The sequence below is a fragment of the Crassostrea angulata genome, chromosome 5, assembly GCF_025612915.1.
Source record: "Crassostrea angulata isolate pt1a10 chromosome 5, ASM2561291v2, whole genome shotgun sequence".
Lineage (NCBI taxonomy): Eukaryota > Metazoa > Mollusca > Bivalvia > Ostreida > Ostreidae > Magallana > Magallana angulata.
Window position 1 is genome coordinate 7,293,116 of NC_069115.1, and position 6,972 is coordinate 7,300,087.

Here is a 6,972-nt window from a genome sequence, read left to right on the forward strand (position 1 = left end):
CTTTTTTAAGTTTCAAATTTTTTTTTAGAAAGAGTTAGCTCGCATTGCTGTATGAAAAAACAGCATTTATACTGTAGGCATATAAAATTTGGTGTCCCGGGAATGAATACTTACTTTGGAATGATTTTTTGAAAATATTTTTCTGGAAATTAGAAATATAGCCACCTGTAAAGTTCTGGAGTTATCTTTCTTTTCACATTGTACTACTCATAAGTTCCTATCTCAGCAACTGGGGATACCAAGGCGTTTAGAACACTTGGAAATAATTAAGAGAATAATTTTTGTGAACATTTAATTAAAAAGGGATAATGGGGCTATCGAAAAGCCCTTACTTTTTGTTGAAGACAAAAAAAGTTCTAGTTATATATTGGATTTGTTTCCAAACATTGGAATAAAGGGGAACTTTTATAACTTATTTAGATTAAATAATATTCTTAAAAAATATTAATATTTGTATTTCATGGCTAAAACTGAATATGTTTCTGTCAATTTCTTCTGTTCATGAACAAGACCTATACTTTTATCAGACACTTTTATATATATTATGTCCATTTCCCATTGTAACTAAGTATTTTGTTCTGTTTGTATACAAAAGAGTATATTAAAGGGACTTAGACACGATTTGAGCTTAAAATTCAAAATTTCATATTTCCATTTTCAATATTTAGAATGGTTGATATGGGTATTTTTAATGCTTTGTCAAAATTTGAAAGTCAAATACTGAGTTAAAAGAAAGATAAAGAATTAAATATTCTTTGTTCTGTAAACAAAGCGCGATTCTTGTTATTGTTTACATATGTGTTTTATTGGTGTAAGTTTCATTCAAATGTTGCTTTTTTCTATTAATAATATCATTTATGATCACATCGAATCAGTTTACCTTCTTTTCTATGAATCATTTTCTTAAAGAAGTGGTAATTTTATACTTTATATTATTTGTAAACAAACATAAGACTCGAGCTTTGTTTACATAACAATAAATTCTTACCCCTGTATCTCTCTTATAACTTGACTTCTAACATTCAAATTATGGTCAATTATTCAAAATGTGCAAGTAAGTCATTTTATGCATAAAGAAATTGAAAACAAAATTTTGATCTAAAATCGTGTCCAAGTCCCTTTAAAAAAAACTTGTATAAAATAGTAAGCCTAAATTCCAATTTAAAAAAAATAGCTGCTTCCAAAAATGTTACATGTATATGAATATGTTATATAAAAACATATGTTAGATGGATGGCTAGGAAAAATACAAAATAAGTGCACTCGATAAAAAGTTTGTTGGTATTCATTATGTGAACACAATTCATCCAGTAACATTTAAAGTTATGCAACATAAATAAGAATGTTATGAATGATGTGTATAGAACAAATTCTTCTGTGGTTGGCTCCATAAATCTTGAAAAGATGGTGTGAGTTGGTAAAAAGGCAGAATAAGGTTCCATTCTAATCCTCACGCATTCCATTCAAGAAATATTCATTAATGTCATGGTCTGGAAACTAAAATAGAATAAACATAAAGTGTTAATAGAATTACATGCAATTTTTGCAAACATTGTGCACTCATCAAATACTTACATGTATATATTCAATGAAGTTATTTATGGAATGTGCAATTATTAGGGCTTTTCGACTTTCGGTCGAAAAGACCTATTGTTTTCGTTCTGTTTTATTAGGGCTTTTCGACTTTCGGTCGAAAAGACCTATTGTTTTTGTCTTTTTTTATTATTATTCTCGACAGGATTTGTGTCAGCAATTTTTTGAAAACGGAAAGAAATATTGAAACAATTATGCAACTGTCCTAAAGCAATTGTTGATGACACGCGTATGTAAGGTTTTGGACTTCCGGTTCCGTTACTTCCGATTTTTACAAGGATATCACTAAAAATAAAATGAAACGCAATATCTAACTTACTTTTTGAAATAGAGCATTCAAATTTTAGAATAAGATGTATCTTGTTAAGTTGTACAAATTTGTCAGTATAAACGTTTTTCTATATCTTATCGTTTTTAAGATATTTGACCTCAAACTTAAGAAAAGGGGGGATAGCAAACAAAAATTTTCAAATGATCTTAGAAATATAAGAAGACGACTTAATATTGTTAACGTAGTAGTAGTTAACATACATATTAAGTTTTAACAAAAAATATATAGTATTTCCGGTTTTATGGGTTGATGAAAATTGTCTATAGGAGTTTCAATGTTAAATTGAAATCACGCGTTCCACGTTTTCTCAAAAAGTTTTCAAGTTAACATTACAATATTTCACTAGTATAATGACACAAACAATGCGCAGACCGGAAAAGGTTTTGGGTACATAATTTTGAAACATTAGGGATCTGCAGGGGTTAACGTTCAAAACAGCTCTTTTGCTGTAAGTTTTGTAATTGTCTTCCGATTTTCAAAATCTTTTCAGACTATTGTTTGGAATTAAGAGTACAATCTTTATATTATGGGCCGAGGGGCCACTTTTTGACTTTTTCTAGATGTTTGAAGGGCATAAAGATGACAACTTGTTTAAATTTCAAAATTTTTTTTAGAATGAGTTATCTCGCTTTGCTCTAAGAATATAGAGCATATGTACTGTAGGCATACCAAATTTGGTGTCCGGGGAATAAATACTTACTTCAATATGATTTTTTGAAAATATTCTTCTGGAAATTAAAAGTGAAGCTACCTGTAAAGTTCTGGAGTTATCTTTCTTTTCACATTGCACTACTCATAAGTTCCTATCTAAGCAACTGGGGATACCAAGGCGTTTAGAACACTTGGAAATAAATTAGATAATACTTTTTTTTAACATTTAATTAAAAAGGGATAATGGGGCTGTCGAAAAGCCCTTACTTTTTGTTGAAGACGAAAAAAGTTCTAGTTATTATTATTCTTCTCGACAAAGTTTCGTCATGGATTTTTTGAAAACGGAATAGAAAAATCAAAATTTAATGTTAGCTTCTTTTAGCAATTGTTAAGTTCTCCCGTATGTCCTTTTTTGGACTTCCGGTCTATATACTTCCGGTTTACACATGCAAAAAACAAAATACTAAAAGGACCTTTGTATCTTTTTTATTTTTTGATAATTAACTAAGAAATTTTGGATTTAGATACTTCCTAGTATGATATACAAAATCGTAAGCAACAACTTTTTTCTATCTCTTGCTGTTTTTGCGATATTAGACTTCAAACTATGAAAAAAGGGGGATGAAAAAACTGAAAATTGAAATAACCACCAAATGCTTTAAATGAGGAATGGAAATTGTTAAAACTGTCATAATAATCATACATTTAAAGTTTCGTTTGAAACCATTGAGAACTTCCGGTTTTACAAGTTGATAAAAAATCGTCTATGGGTGTTTTAATGTTAAACTGAATTCATGCGTGCCACTTTTTCTCAAACAGTTTTCAAGTAAATATTTCCACATTTAATATTCATATTGTGGGACCTAATTTGCAGACTTGAAAATATTTTGAGATAAAATTTTTGAAAGATAAGGGATCTAGAGGGGTCAAAGCTAAAAACAACGCTTTAGCTGTATCTTTTTTATTTTTCATCCGATTTTTAAAATCTTTTCGGTTTTAAGTTTTAAGTAAAGAGTACAATTTAAAAAGTATGGTCCGTAGGGCCATTTTTTGACTTCTTATAGGAGTATTAAGGGTGTGAATATTGCAACTTTCTAAAAGTTGAAAAAGTGATTTAGAAAGAGTTATCTCGCTTTGCTCAATGAACGTAGCACATTAATACTCTAGTCATACCACGTTTCTATTTGAGAAAGGAATGCTTACTTTTTTATGATTTTTGGAAATATTCTTTTAGAAATTAAAAGTATATTTACTTTTAAAGTGTTGAAGTTATCTTTTTTTGACATTGCATTATTTATAAGGTTATATTTCTAATAGGCAACTGATTAAACCTAGGCGGTTAAGAATTTTTAAATAAAAAATAGATACGATTTTACCTGACATTTACAATCAAAAAAGGGAAAGGGGATGTCGAAAAGCCCTTACTTTTTGTTGAAGACAAAAAAAGTTCTAGTTAACAATGTAATCTTTTCTAATATTGTACATACATGTATTACATCATTTTGCCACTAATTTTAAACCCAGCTGACAGTTTCTTTTTGTTATATATACAGTGTCAAAAGATAGTTGCATCATGTGCATGTACTTTCAGTAATTTTAAAAGCCATAAAAACATTTCAGTACTAAAAAACACTTTAAATTTGTCAAATTATTTTACAAATGAAATATGTACTAATATACCAGTAAGTCACACGTGATATATACTTTTTAAAGCAGTACAATGTATCAATTATATGACAACATCAAGAAACCTGGCTCAATCAATTCTGCACACACATGATAAATGTAATGAATGTGTAACTTCAATGGTGTAACTTCAAAGATATTTAGATATCCAGTGGACAGAAAGATATTAAATATATTGAACAAAGATCAAAGTCATAAACACTTATGTAACACTTATGTAACATATGATTGTCTGTATGAGTTTCAACTTTCAACATTCTATGTACACCAAAATATGATTGCGCCAATAACAAAAACTAATCTGAAAAACTTATTTCCAGCATAAGAAATTCATGGGATTTCTGCAAATCCCATTTTCTCAGAGAGTGTAAAACACATCTCCTAAAGTTTATAATATTTTCAAACTCCTGGTATTCCTTTCAGAGGTTCCCATCCCTTAAAATACAAATTATAATCAAGCAGATTTGCAACAAGATGCCCATATAAACCTTTCCCTTTTACACAAGACATTGTAGCTATTTAGATGACCTTGCTTGGCTTTCAATCAGCTTAAACCAAATATATCTACATATGGAAGACAAGTTGTCAGTTTATTACATGACAAAGAAGTACCTTCTGGGCTTCAGCAGACTTGACTGGATCATCATCAATATCAAATTGACAATATTTTCTATATTCCTGACCTTCAGATCATCTGGAAGCTGCAGGTAAATCTGTAGATTAGAAGAAAAAAGATACACTAGCTATCATTACAAAACTAAATGCTGTCATTATCAAAACAATAGGGTGTGTCCTAGATTACACTTTTTTTATGGGCACATGCAGTATCTGAGACATGGTCAAAACATTACCATGATAAAAGCTATAACAACTCATTAAGTGGGAAATGACATATAACTATAAAATTTGTTATGGCTTTTCATACTCTCTCTCTCTCCATGATCTCTCTCAACATCTTTGTCAGCAATATTTCTAGTGCAATGTGGCATTATTGAAATATATATATGGTTCATCAGGGGTGTCTCTAAAATTTGAAGTAGAAGGAAGAAATGAAAAAGTAGAAGGGGGGGTCTGGAGGTCTTGCTTATAGCTGCATTGTGATGAAATGAAATAATAGCCGGGTAATTAAGGCATTATAGGCGGGGGAATTTCCCGCCTCCCAGGTCTTAGAGACAACCCTGAGTTCATGGAAGCCAGGCAATCAATAACAATTACATGTACACTGTAATTACACACACACACACACACACACACACACACTCTCTCTCTCTCTCTCTCTCTCTCTCTCTCTCTCTCTCTCTCTCTCTCTCTCTCTCTCTCTCTCTCTGAGTCTCTCTCTCTCATACTCTCAATCGTATAATGTTATATTTACATGACAAATGCAGACCCTTGATTCATAAACACTCTCATCGTTAATAGATAAATAAGACATAAAGTTAACAGTTTGAATGAGATACAGATATCAAAACCACATGTACAGTGTACATTGTACGTGTCGAGGAAATTCTGTATGGAAATGACTGAAAGCATGATTGACACAAACTCAATACTCTAGGAAAAACAGAACAATATTTTTTTAACGTATGCTACGTAACAATATGTGTAAAAACTGACTATAATACACCTGCATACACATTTCGTACTAAAACATGTCTTTTAAGTCACATTTCACCAACGCCCATTAATTATCGACATTTTTGTAACATGTGTACTATACTCTGTCCCGAGTTTTTGCTTCCACCACTTTTTGCTTGATATTTCAATAATAATAAATACCTTTGTGCTCAGACTACGTTCATCCACTAATATAAAAAATGTCCAGATTATCTGTTTTGAAACGCCCCCTCTACCGCTTCAGGTTTCAATACACATCCCGAAATTGAAAGTCTACGGAGATTTTGCATTGGATCAGCCATTAATAAGCCCGGATGATAACGTTAAAAAATTGCGCGATGTATTCCGAGTGTATTCCGAATGGAGAGAAGATGTAAACATTCCCCATTATAAATCTCCGTAAGGAATCTGTTTTCGTTTCTGTGAATTTTTCTGAGTGGAAAGGGGTAATTGTTCAATGAATATATCTTGGATATATTCACTTTTAACGATTTCAACTGTATTTCTTTCACAGGTATGTGTAATTTTATTTAAAATCATCAAAAAGCGATGGAAGCAATAACTTGGGACAGACTATAGACTAAATGCATTGTAGGCTTTTAAAAGAGTTTTTGAGTAGTTTAACAATGTAAGTAAGTATGTTCTTACCGACGAATGACTACTCCTTAGCATGTTTTAGATTGTTGACAAAATCGAGGATTGCTGTTCAGACTGTTTCATGCTGAACAAAATTTAACGAGATAAGGCTAATCACCCCAAACTTCGACTGCACATTAATAAACAATTGTTCTGCAACTTTAAATAATTTAAAAGCTTGCCAATATAAGAAACAAAAACTTTTACTTACTTTTTCCATTTAACCTCCTCTCTCGATTTTCACGAGTATGAGACTGGTCTCGTTAAAATCCCGAGATATACGAAGTTTTGACTTTCTCGGGTTTTGTCATTCTTTTGTGAATATAAAAACCAGAAAGGTTCCGATTATGCTAATAAGGCTGTGAGGTGTGCACATGTTAAAGACAAAAAACTTTTTTTGGAACCTACATTGTATGCTTTACGACTAGGCAAAGTTAAATAATAGGGTCAGACAAATGCAA

The 6,972-nt window shown here is 31.1% G+C and overlaps 1 long non-coding RNA gene across 1 annotated transcript; it reads right to left on the reverse strand.

Annotated features, from left to right (window-relative positions):
* Window positions 1–372: 372 nt before the first annotated feature.
* On the reverse strand, window positions 373–6,727 carry LOC128185586 (uncharacterized). The gene is made up of 3 exons (XR_008243829.1): window positions 6,524–6,727; window positions 4,874–4,974; window positions 373–1,497 (listed from the first exon to the last, which is right to left on the reverse strand). It is a non-coding gene; the product is annotated as an uncharacterized LOC128185586 (long non-coding RNA).
* Window positions 6,728–6,972: the final 245 nt, after the last annotated feature.